Source organism: Phyllobates terribilis, unplaced genomic scaffold, assembly GCF_046119375.1.
Source record: "Phyllobates terribilis strain yellow unplaced genomic scaffold, ASM4611937v1 Scaffold_185__1_contigs__length_3729836, whole genome shotgun sequence".
Classification (NCBI taxonomy): domain Eukaryota; kingdom Metazoa; phylum Chordata; class Amphibia; order Anura; family Dendrobatidae; genus Phyllobates; species Phyllobates terribilis.
The window spans coordinates 2,345,245-2,358,668 of record NW_027362945.1 but is presented as its reverse complement, the minus strand read 5'-3'; positions in this window follow the sequence as shown (position 1 = coordinate 2,358,668).

The window sequence follows — 13,424 nt, the reverse complement described above, 5'->3', positions numbered from 1 at the left end:
GAGGTTATGGGACACCGGGAGGCAATATGGCCAGGGGTATGACATCTCCAACACACTATATTATGGGGTGGGACCTTGGGCAGCAACTCAGACCCCTCCTGAACTCTAGGATGCCCCCCAGGTGTGGCGCTAGCTCGCTTCTTTTGGGTGTCCGCCACCTTTTGGGAACCCCAGTATTGAGAGGCTACGACCCCTTGTTTTCCCAACGGACTCTCAACCGCCTGGTATCTTTCCACCAACCCCACCAAGTCATCAGCATTATAGGGATCTCCCTGGGCAACCCAGGATTTTACCGACTTCGGGAGAGAGTGTATAAACCTGTCTATAACGACCTCTATCTCATATCATAGGATTACTTCAGGGCAATGCTGGGAGTAGTAGTGGCGACCCGGTCCCATGGCTCAGGGTGGCCAGACCAATATTGTGGCAGTCTCTGTATCAGTATAATGCAATGTCCGACTACGCCACCCGTGGATTGCGGTCAATAAGAACCGCCGCTGCTGAGCAGACCTCTGAGGCTGATGTTGTGAGGGCAGCAGAGTGTAGTATAACTCCCCACGGGAGGAGTATAGCCTCAGGCTAGTGAGTGTGGATGATAGGAGTGATGGTGCACGAGCGCAGCAGGAACGACTCAGAGGCTTTGCAGTGCAGTTCAGGGTCTTTACTGATGGTGATAAGGCAGACACTCCCGGGAGTACTGGCTAGCATAAGAGGCCTGGTCAGTCTGTGAGCAAACTGGAGTTCCCCTGGCCAGGTGGAGTTGTAGGCCTCCCTGACTATCTGCACTCTTCCTGGCTACCTTGCTGTAAGCGAGTGGAAGTAGCCCACGTCCCTGAGTGTTCCGTGTGGTGCTCACCTGTATGGCTGGTGACTTGGGGCCTTCTGATAGCCCCCACTCCTCGATTGCAGTGCTGGTCCCTTGCTCGTGACTGAGCCTCCGGGCTTCTATGGCCAGAGGACTTGAAATCCCCTGCCGGCGGGTTTCTGCTGCTGGGTATATATAAGTCCCCGCAACCTCGGACTCCTGTGTCCGGTTCTCAGAGTCTTCTGCCAGGACGAACTCCGCTTAGCTCAAGTCCCTGGTCTTCAGCTCCTGCTCCTACAGAGCTCCTCGCTGTTACTTTCCCTGTGTCTGGAACTAACTCCAGGCTCTGACTTCACTAACCCCGCCCCAGATCCAGTTTATATAGGGCAGGTTCCTCCCCTATCTGGTCTGGGACAGGAGGTGTTGCATGTTTAAGGGCTCCGAACCAGGAAACCTCCCACTTGCTCTCAGACATAATATTTCTATTACAGTGGTAACCAGACCCTGGGGTGCCACATATCCATCTATCTATCTCATATCTATCTATCTATCAATCTCATATCTATCTATCTTCTCCACTTTTTATCTGGTCTCAGGTATGACTTTCATATTACCCACGACTGTTACTTGCCACAGGTGAGTTTTAACGAGCATCACATGCTTGAAGCAAAGTTGTTTTTCCACAATTTTGGAAAAGTGCCAACAATTTTGTCCGGCCCATTTTTGGAGTTTTGTGTGAAATTATGTCCAATTTGCCTTTTTTTCCCATTTTTTTGTGCTGTTTCAATACACACAAAGGAAATAAATATTATAACAAATGTATAACAAAACATGTGTAATTGTAATAATTTTCTGGGAGAAATACTTCACTTTCTGGAACAATCTCAAGGTTGCTAAACACTTCCGGCCATGACTGTGTGTATATATGGGCCCTCAATAAACCATCCCTCTCAACGAAAAGGCCACAGCAAGGGTCAGGAATCGGTGGCCTTCCCTCTCCGAATCTTAGGGAGAGACGGTTGTGCTTCCAGCATCCACCTAGGCTGCCACCCCAGTGGAACTAATAGCAGGGTAGCCAACTGTCCAGAAATTCTTGGACAGTCCATAAAAATAGGGCACTTTTTTCCCTGTCCGTAAAAAAAATGTGATGCGTCCATAATCTTTCTGAAGCTGGAGAGACTTGTTCAGATGGAGGGAGATGTAGGGGCATCATATTGTGTATAGGGAGATGTAGGGGCATCATATTGTGTATAGGTATCATATTGTGTATCTGCATGTGTGGGGACATCATACGGTGTATATGGAGCTGTGAGCACATCATACTGTATTTAGGGAACAATGATGGAATCATACTGTATACAAGGAGCTGTGGAAACATAATGCTGTGTAAAGGGTCTGTGGGGTCATCATCTAATATACAGTACAGACCAAAAGTTTGGACACACCTTCTCATTTAAAGATTTTTCTGTATTTTCATGACTATGAAAATTGTACATTCACACTGAAGGCATCAAAACTATGAATTAACACATGTGAAATTATATACTTAACAAAAAAAGTGTGAAACAACTGAAAATATGTCTTATATTCTAGGTTCTTCAAAGTAGCCACCTTTTGCTTTGATGACTGCTTTGCACACTCTTGGCATTCTCTTGATGAGCTTCAAGAGGTAGTCACCGGAAATGGTTTTCACTTCACAGGTGTGCCCTGTCAGGTTTAATAAGTGGGAGTTCTTGCCTTATAAATGGGGTTCGGATCATCAGCTGTGTTGTGCAGAAGTCTGGTGGATACACAGCTGATAGTCCTACTAAATAGATTGTTAGAATTTGTATTATGGCAAGAAAAAAGCAGCTAAGTAAAGAAAAATGAGTGGCCATCATTACTTTAAGAAATGAAGGTCAGTCAATGCAAAAAATTGGTAAAACTTTGAAAGTGTCCCCAAGTGCAGATGCAAAAACCATCAAGCGCTGCAAGAAACTGGCTCACATGAGGACTGCCCCAGGAAAGGAAGACCAAGAGTCACCTCTGCTTCTGAGGATAAGTTTATCCGAGTCACCAGCCTCAGAAATCGCAGGTTAACAGCAGCTCAGATTAGAGACCAGGTCAATGCCACACAGAGTTCTAGCAGCAGACACATCTCTTCAACAACTGTTAAGAGGAGACTTTGTGCAGCAGGCCTTCATGGTAAAATAGCTGCTAGGAAACCACTGCTAAGGACAGGCAACAAGCAGAAGAGACTTATTTGGGCTAAAGAACACAAGGAATGGACATTAGACCAGTGGAAATCTGTGCTTTGGTCTGATGAGTCTAAATTTGAGATCTTTGGTTCCAACCACCGTGTCTTTGTGCGATGCAGAAAAGGTGAACGGATGGACTCTACATGTCTGGTTCCCACCGAGAAGCATGGAGGAGGAGGTGTGATGGTGTGGGGGTGCTTTGCTGGTGACACTGTTGGGGATTTATTCAAAATTGAAGGCATACTGAACCAGCATGGCTACAACAGCATCTTGCAGCGGCATGCTATTCCATCCGGTTTGCGTTTAGTTGGACCATCATTTATTTTTCAACAGGACAATGACCCCAAACACACCTCCAGGCTGTGTAAGGGCTATTTGACCAAGAAGGAGAATGATGGGGTGCTACGCCAGATGACCTGGCCTCCACAGTCACCAGACCTGAACCCAATCGAGATGATTTGGGGTGAGCTGGACCGCAGAGTGAAGGCAAAAGGGCCAACAAGTGCTAAGCATCTCTGGGAACTCCTTCAAGATTGTTGGAAGACCATTTCCATTGACTACCTCTTGAAGCTCATCAAGAGAATGCCAAGATACAAAACTGTAGGGATGTGGACTGTCTTACCCTGTTCCTGCCCCTGAAGACAACAAACACCTCATGTGAACACTCTCTTGCGGTTTTATATGTAAAAGTGATATGTGTCTTATGTAATGTATAATGGTGATGTAACAGCATGTGAAGTGTTAATGCATAATGTGAGTATAGCATAAGATAAGCTTAGGATACCATAAGACATAAGTATAACATAAACCCTAAAATACAAATTTTATTAAATCTCTTTAAAATCGGGACATGCGGCATAAAGATGATCCGCATCAGTATTGCACTTTATCAAGATAAGTTCCTTTTATTGTTTAGTCTTGTGATCATTTATGTCATTGATACCTCTATGGGTGATTAATTCCAGGGCTGGCTAGGGTTATCCAGGGATAGCCGCCGTGGAGCGGGGCACCACAGTGTCAACATTAACTAGGGTGTCACCCTCCACTATAAGGCAGGTAATCAGCATCTAGGGTGTTGAACAGGGCTGATTGTAGCCTTTGTTTGGATGCCCGAATGTATCCTTTGGCTTGGAGGTCCAAAGATATTAGGAATGTTCTTGGGTGTTTTTATAAATTTGCACATTGTCACTTTATTCACTGTTGTCACTTTAATCATTTAGTACACACTGAGGATTGATTGTTTGATGTGATATCTGTACCAGTTTCTGGTAGACTGTCAGATCTTTGGTCTATGTAAGTACGAATAAGGGACTTTTAGGGTCTAGGGGCAGCTGCCGTTCAGCAAGGGTGCCATTGTCATCTATATGTAGGATGCCCATCTCCGTTGACATGCAGGTTCAGGCTAGGGTATCTATAGGGTGAGTTTTATTGAAGTACAGTGGGTACGGAAAGCATTCAGACCCCTTTAAATTTTTCACTCTTTGTTTCATTGCAGCCATTTGGTAAATTCTAAAAAGTTCATTTTTTTTCTCATTAAAGTCCACTCTGCACCCCATCTTGACTGAAAAAAACAGAAATGTAGAAATTTTTGCAAATTTATTAAAAAAGGAAAACTGAAATATCACATGGTCATAAGTTTTCAGACCCTTTGCTCATATTTAAGTCACATGCTGTCCATTTCCTTGTGATCCTCCTTGAGATGGTTCTACTCTTTCATTGGAGTCCAGCTGTGTTTAATTAAACTGATAGGACTTGATTTGGAAAGGCACACACCTGTCTATATAAGACCTCACAGCTCACAGTGCATGTCAGACCAAATGACCAGTATTGAGTAGAAGCCCCCTTTTGAGCTAGTGCATCCATGAGTCTTCTTGGGAATGATGCAACAAGTTTTTCACACCTGGATTTGGGGTTCCTCTGCCATTCTTCCTTGCAGATCCTCTCCAGTTCTGTCAGGTTGGATGGTGAACGTTGGTGGACAGCCATTTTCAGGTCTCTCCAGAGATGTTCAATTGGGTTTAGGTCAGGGCTCTGGCTGGGCCAGTCTAGAATGGTCACAGAGTTGTTCTGAAGCCACTCCTTTGTTATTTTAACTGTGTGCTTAGGGTCATTGTCTTGTTGGAAGGTGAACCTTCGGCCAAGTCTGAGGTCCAGAGCACTCTGGAAGAGGTTTTCATCCAGGATATCTGTGTACTTGGCCGCATTCATGTTTCTTTCAATTCCAACCAGTCGTCCTGTCCCTGCAGCTGAAAAACACCCCCATGATGCTGCCACCACCATGTTTCACTGTTGGGATTGTATTGGGCAGGTGATGAGCAGTGCCTGGTTTTTTCCACACATACCCCTTAGAATTATCACCAAAAAGTTCTATCTTAGTCTCATCAGACCAAAGAATCTTATTTCTCATAGACTGGGAGTCCTTCATGTGTTTTTAAGCAAACTCTGTGCAGGCTTTCATATGTCTTGCACTGAGGAGAGGCTTCCGTTGGGCCACTCTGCCATAAAGGCTCGACTTGTGGAGGGCTGCAGTGATAGTTGACTTTATGCAACTTTCTCCCATCTCCCTACTGCATCTTTGGAGCTGAGCCACAGTGATCTTGGGATTCATCTTTACCTCTCTCACCAAGGCTCTTCTCCCACGATTGCTCAGTTTAGCTGGACGGCCAGGTCTAGGAAGACTTCTGGTGGTCCCAAACTTCTTCCACTTAAGGATTATGGAGGCCACTATGTTCTTAGGACCCTTGACTAATGCAGAAATTCTTTTGTAAACTTGGCCAGATCTGTGCCTTGCCACAATTCTGTCTCTAAGCTCCTTGGGCAGTGTCAGGATGCCAGGTTTAATTTTACTTTGCCAGTAGTTTTTCCCTTAGCCAAGATGGCTTCCATTGCCTCACTGGGGTCATGTGTTTCCTGCCTGTGGACCTACTTAAACTGCATGTGTTGCAATCATGCCTTGCCTGAGTATTGTGTGCTTTTAGCTTTCTACTCACCTGTGCTAGCCCTCTGAATAGAGTCTTGCTGACCTTGTGTTTACTCCTAGTCATCCGCTGAAAGGATTGCTGCCTGAATCCTCTGCTAAGGGGACTTCTGCTGAAAGGAACCACTGGCTGTTGTTCACTCACGCTGGGATCTCTGAACTTTTGTCTTCCTGAAGAAAACTTCTCCTGGATCTCTACACCTCTGGTATAGTCACCATCTTGCTCTGTGTTTAAATACCCGGCTCCAGCTCTGCTTAAGACATCGCTGTTTCCTCCGCTGCACCTCCTGCATTCTTCAATATCCAGATCCATATTCCAGTTTGTCTTCTCTTCTGCACTACGTGAGTCCACAATCAACTGAGGAATACCTACGTCTGCTTACTATCCTTATTTCTGTTTGCATATTACTGTACCTAAGTAAACTTGGACTATCGTTAACGTTTACATACCCTAATAGTAATGAAGGCCGTGCCTTACAGATTAGGTTCTAAGAAGTATTGTTTGGAATGAACTTACCTTCATAAACTGTTTGCTGTGATCTTTTGCACTTGAGTTTAAAATAGACTTTCACACTACTCTTGTCTCAGTCTCTGCTTTTGGCCCACGCCATTGGACTTCAGGGTATCTACTAACATCGTAACAGGCAGTTCCTTTGAGCTCATGATTCTCATTTGGTCTGACATGCACTGTGAGCTGTGAGGTCTTATATAGACAGGTGTGTGCCTTTCCAAATCAAATCCTATCAGTTTAATTAAACACAGCTGGACTCCAATGAAAGAGTAGAACCATCTCAAGGAGGATCACAAGAAATGGACAGCATGTGACTTAAATATGAGCAAAGGGTCTGAATACTTATGACCATGTGATATTTCAGTTTTCCTTTTTTAATAAATTTGCAAAAATTTCTACATTTCTGTTTTTTTCAGTCAAGATGGGGTGCACAGTGTACTTTAATGAGAAAAAAAATGAACTTTTTAGAATTTACCAAATGGCTGCAATGAAACAAAGACTGAAAGATGTAAAGGGGTCTGAATGCTTTCCGTACCCACTGTATATAGTACTCAATGTTCCAGGCAGTGGGAGGCATTACTGGGATCCAGAGCAGTCGCTCCAGTCACGTCCAGAGCCTAAGGTCTGGCATAGGAGCTGCCGGACACTTTGTGTGCTCTGAAGTACAAAGGAAGATGGACAGGGACCTGCATAGATGGAAGTTGAAGGCCAGTCCCGGGTGCACTGCAGAGGTGGACGAGAAATACAGGATGAGCTAGCAACAGCGCTGAAGAGGAGTTATGCTAAGAAGGAGGATAATGTGAATTGCTGTGCCTTATCCCATCTGTACCCACCTGATGAACTTGAACTGTCAAGTATATGTTTGACTGTTACAAAGAACTTCGTGTCCCCTAAATTGTGAGCGGCGGCTTCTGAGGACAGAAGCCTGAAGGCAGTGGAGGCCTGCGGCCTACAAGAGAGTGTGCTGCACCCCACACCCTAGAGCACACTGGGACTGGGACACCCATTGTCTGTAAAGTGCCAGAGCGAAATCAGACCGACGTTCAGTCACGACTACCGCTCTGTGCCACTTTACAAGATGAGTGATAAGGGAACTTCTCCATCAGAAGAGAAGAGGAAATAATGGTCGCTGCCCAAACTGTGACAAGAACAGGACCACAATGCAACAAGAACTGTCTCACAATGCTCTTGGAACTTTCCCATAATGCATTGCAAATTGAAACTAGAGCAAATACATTAAATCACTAGCAGACAGTGCAGTTATCAAACAATAAAAAAGAGACAGGATTCAAATGCAAGCAACATAATGTCAGAACTGATATACACATAAAGTGACTAGATTCCCTGGATAGCTAAATTCGCTGCTGAGGCAAGAACACGGGCTGCCCAGCACTATTTAAGTGCACCCCATGAAGATAGACACTCTAATTTACAAGGCCATAACATATAGGTGCATCTCACAAAATTAGAATATCATCAAAAAGTTAATTTATTTCAGTTCTTCAATGCAAAAAGTGAACCTCATATATTATATAGAGTCATTACAAACACAGTGATCTATTTCAAGTGTTTATTTCTGTTAATGTCGATGATTATGGCTTATAGCCAATGAAAACACAAAAGTCATTAACTCAGTAAATTAAAATAATTAACAAAAAACACCTGCAAAGACTTCCTAAGCATTTAAAAAGGTCCCTTAGTCTGTTTTAGTAGGCTCCACAATCATGACAATCATGATGAAGAGTGCTGGCTTGACAGATGTCCAGAGTTCCAATTTTCATTTGAAATCAAGGTCCCAGAGTCTGGAAGAAGAGTGGAGAGGCCACAATCCAAGCTGCTTGAGGTCTAGTGTGAAGTTTCCACAATCAGTGATGGTTTGGGGAGCCGTGTCATCTGCTGGTGTAGGTCCACTGTGTTTTTTCAACACCAAAGTCAGCGCAGCCGTCTACCAGGAAATTTTAGAGCACTTCATGCTTCCCTCTGCCACAGTATCAAGCTACCAGGGGGGCAAAGGGGGCGGTGGCCCCGGGCCCCTCGCTCTTAGGGGGCCCATCCAGGGCTACGCCAGTGTAACTGTATCTAGCATGCCCCTGGTGCCAGCATCGGGCCCCACTGCCCGCCACCGCCGCAAGTTTACTGATGAGAGAGGGAGCGCGGATCTCTCTCCCATTAGTCCCTTCTGTGACTGACGTCTCTGACATCATCACTTGGCGCCCAGCCCGCTGTGCTGAAGATGTGTGCGTGCTGGGTGCTCTGAGCAGCGAGGGAACCAGGAGGAGAGATGAGTACTGTTTATTTATTTTTTGCCGGGTGGGGGGCGGCATTATATTACAGACTCTGCCTATGGGAAGGGGGAGGTGCATTATACTACAGACTCTGCCTATGGGGGAGCATTATCCTAAAGACTCTGCCCACAGAGAGGGGGGGCATTATACTAAAGACTCTGCCTATGGGGAGGGGGGGCATTATACTACAGACTGTCTATGGGGAGGGGGGGAGCATTAAACTAAAGCCTCTGTCTATGGGGGGGCATTCTACTGCAGACTCTGCCTATGGGGGGCATTATACTACAGACTCTGTTTATGAGCAGGGGAGAGCAGTAGACTACAGACTCTGCCTATGGGGGGACATTGTACTACAGACTCTGCCTATAAGAGGGGGAGCATTATACTACAGACTCTGCCTATGGGGGGTGCATTTTACTACAGACTCTGCCTATAGGTGGGGCATTATACTACAGACGCTGCCTATGAGATGGGGGGGGCATTATATCACAGACTCTGCCTATGAGGAGGGGGGGCACATTATACTACAGACTCTGCCTATGAGATGGGGGGGCATTATACTAAAGATTCTGCCTATGAGGAGGGGGGGGGATTATACTACAGACTCTGACTATGAGGAGGGGGGAGCATTATACTACAGACTCTGCCTATGGGGGGGCATTATACTGCAGACTCTGCCTATGGGGGGGCATTATACTACAGACTCTGCCTATAAGGAGGGGGGGAGCATTATACTACAGACTCTGCCTATGGGGGGGACATTGTACTACAGACTCTGCCTATAAGAGGGGGAGCATTATACTACAGACTCTGCCTATGGGGGGTGCATTTTACTACAGACTCTGCCTATAGGTGGGGCATTATACTACAGACGCTGCCTATGAGATGGGGGGGGCATTGTACCACAGACTCTGCCTATGAGGAGGGGGGGCACATTACACTACAGACTCTGCCTATGAGATGGGGGGGCATTATACTACAGATTCTGCCCATGAGGAGGGGGGGGCATTATACTACAGACTCTGCCTATGAGGAGGGGGGAGCATTATACTACAGACTCTGCCTATGGGGGGGGCATTATACTGCAGACTCTGCCTATGGGGGGGCATTATACCACAGACTCTGCCTTTGAGGAGGGGGGGAGCATTATACTACAGACTCTGCCTATGGGGGGGAGCTTTATACTACAGACTCTGTCAATGGGGGGAGCATTTTACTACAGACTCTGCCTATAGGGGCGCATTATACTATACGAAGGACTATGGGGAGTGCATTATACTATATTGAGGACTATCTGGTGCATTATACTATATGTAGGCTATTTATACAGTGTGGGAGATAATGTGGGTTCTTTGAACAGCGTGGGGGCCATCATACAGTGTGGGAGATAATGTGGGGTCTTTGTATAGTGTGGAGGCCATCATACAGTGTTGGAGCCATCAGCTTGGGGGCTACTAAGGGGTCAGTATACTTTGTGGGGGTACTATACAGTGAGGGGGAATTATATCGTGAATAGGAGAACATCATACTGGTTAGAGCGGAGCTCTACATGGGGGGAGACTCAGGACATTATTAAATCTTAGGTGGGCACTTATTGTTATAGGGGAACTCAGGTTATCGTGACTGTCGAAGGGGCACTATTACTTTCTAGGGGGCACAATGTGGGCACTGTTTTCTAGGACACTTGCACACGGCATTACTTTATTTTAGAGGTTTGTTTTACCATCTAGAGGGCACACAGTAGGTGCAGTAATAGGGACACATTTTGCAGCAGAGGCTCAGTATTGGGGTATCAGCAGGATGAGAAGTTTGTGCAGGTTGGGGATAGATGTGGTCAGTGCCTGAAATGTAAGGAGTCAAATGTGTCTTTGTTGTGATCTCTGCATACCTGAGACTCTGAGTCCTGGCTGGAGAAGTTGTCGTGTCGGTCTGGGCCAGATGGAAAAGACGGGAAAAGTGAACAATTTAATCAGAAAGAACGTCAGCTGTAAGGTACTATATATAACTGAGCTGTGATCTCTTATATGTTCTGCAGGACTGGCATCTATCAATATATGTCACCATATGGCGGTAATAGTGCTGGTCTTTGTATAGAGATTATTTTTAGTAACAGCGCGGTCATCTGCTGAGGTTTTCCTACATCAACTATCTGGGTGCGCCGCTATAGTTGGAATCAGGGTTACCTGGTTAGAGGCCCACTCAGAAGTTTCGGCCCCCTGAACCAAAACCTTAGCTACGCCAAGCTTTTTGGAGATGGAAATTTCATTCTCCAGCAGGACTTGGCCCCTGTCCACACTGACAAAAGTACTAATACCTGGTTTAAAACAACAGTATCACTGTGCTTGATTGGCAGCAAACTCACCTGACCTTAACCCCATAAAGAATCTATGGGGTATTGTCAAGAGGAAAATGAGAGACACCAGACCCAACAATGCAGACGACCTGAAGGCTTCTATCAAAGCCACCTGGGCTTCCATAACCCCTCAGCAGTGCCACAGGCTGATCCCTCCATGCCACATTGCCGCATTGATGCAGTAATTGATGTAAAAGGATCCCCGACCAAGTATTGAGGGCATTTATTGAACATACATTTCAGTAGGATAACATTTTGGATTTTGAAAACATTTTTCAAGCTGTTGTTATAAGGTATTCTAATTAATTGAAATAATGACTTTTGAGTTTTCATTGGCTGTAAGCCATAATCATCAACATTAACAGAAATAAACACGTGAAATAGATCACTCTGTGTGTAATGGCTCTATATAATATATGAGTTTCACGTTTTGTATTGAAGAACTGAAATAAATTAACTTTTCTGGTGATATTCTAATTTTGTGAGATGCACCTGTAGATGGGCTTGGCTGCACCCTGAATAAAAATAGCATGTAAAAAATATATATGATATATATGAGGTATTGGTCGATATTTTGGCCAAAATATACAAGCTCGCAACCTGCTCAAGGGTCCTCATACTTGGGAGTCCCTACACTAACATTAAAAGCAAAGTCACAAAAACAAGGAATTAAAGTTCCCACCAAAATGCAAGAATTAACACAGCAAATACAGCAACAATAATTACAAGGATGCAGCAAACCCATATAATGAAGAAGTCAGCAACACAGGTGCAAAATATTGATGAGACAACCACTCACAACCTACCAATTCATGGAGGGGGTGATTGCTTAGTATTAAAACTGCACACAAATAAGCCTTGTATAGGGCACTGGTCACACATAAGTAGTGCACAATGTCTGGCTTACAGCCTATTAGTGAAGCCCAAACTATTAGATTAGGCGGGCTGCCCAGCACTTTTTAAGTACACCCCATGAAGACAGACACCCTAGTTTACAAGGCCAACATTGATGGGTCTGGCTGCACCCTGAATAAAAATAACGTGCAAAAAATATATATGATATATATGAGGTATTAGTAAATATTTTGGCCAAAATACACAAGCTCGCAACCCGCGTCAAGGGTCCTCATACTTGCGAGTCCCTACACTAACATTAAAAGCAAAGACAAATTTAAATTCCCACCAAAATTCAAGAATTAACACAGGAAAAAAGGGCAACAGTGTTTACCTGCCTAGGTCTCAGTACTAATCATACCATATAATAACGATGACAGCAATACAGGTGCAAAATACTGATGTGACAACCACTCACATATTACCAATTAATGGAGGGGGGTGATTACATAGTATTAAAACTGCACACAAAATTATATGGGATTGCTACATCCTAATAGTGCATTAGTTCTGAGATCTGGGCAGGTAAATGCTATATTAATAATTGATTTTTTGAGGAAAGTTAAATTCTCTTTTGTTGGCTTTACTTTTAATCTAACTGAAATACACATAAGCTTTTCTTCCTAAACATTAGGATCTGTGTAGAGCCATCAGCTCAAAAAGGCTTCCTTTGACAGACTTGGCATAAGCAGGTCAAAAGGAACCCTGATCTTTACCATTACACCCCTTTACAGGAATGGAGACTTACCACATGCTCAGGGTTGCATCTACAGAGTAGCTGCTGGCCAGAGGAGCGAGCTTGAGGCTATAACTCTAACTAAAGCTTTTTTATTACTAAATGATGGGTTCTGTCTAAGGCCATTGGCTCAAAAAGGCTTCCTCGGACAGACTTGGCGCAAGCTACTCCATTCTGCAGATCCCAAGGGAACCCTGGCCTTTACCATTACACCCCTGTACAGGGATAGATACTTACCATAGGCCCAGGGTTGCATCTACAGAGTAGCTGCTGGCTGGAGGAGCGAGCTTGAGGCTATAGTGGTTGATTCAACTCTAACTAAAGCTTTTTTTTCCTAAATACTGGGATCTGTTTAAGGCTGTTGGCTCAAACAGACTTCCTCGGACAGACTTGGCGCAAGCTACTCCATTCTGCAGATCCCAAGGGAACCCTGGTTTTTACCATTACACCCCTGTACAGGGATAGATACTTACCATAGGCCCAGGGTTGCATCTACAGAGTAGCTGCTGGCCGGAGGAGTGCGCTTGAGGCTTGAGTAGTTGAGTCAATCCTAACTAAAGAAAAACCTATCTAATGACACTTTCTTGTTAGGACCTGTCTGAGGCCTATGGCTCAAAAAAGCTTCT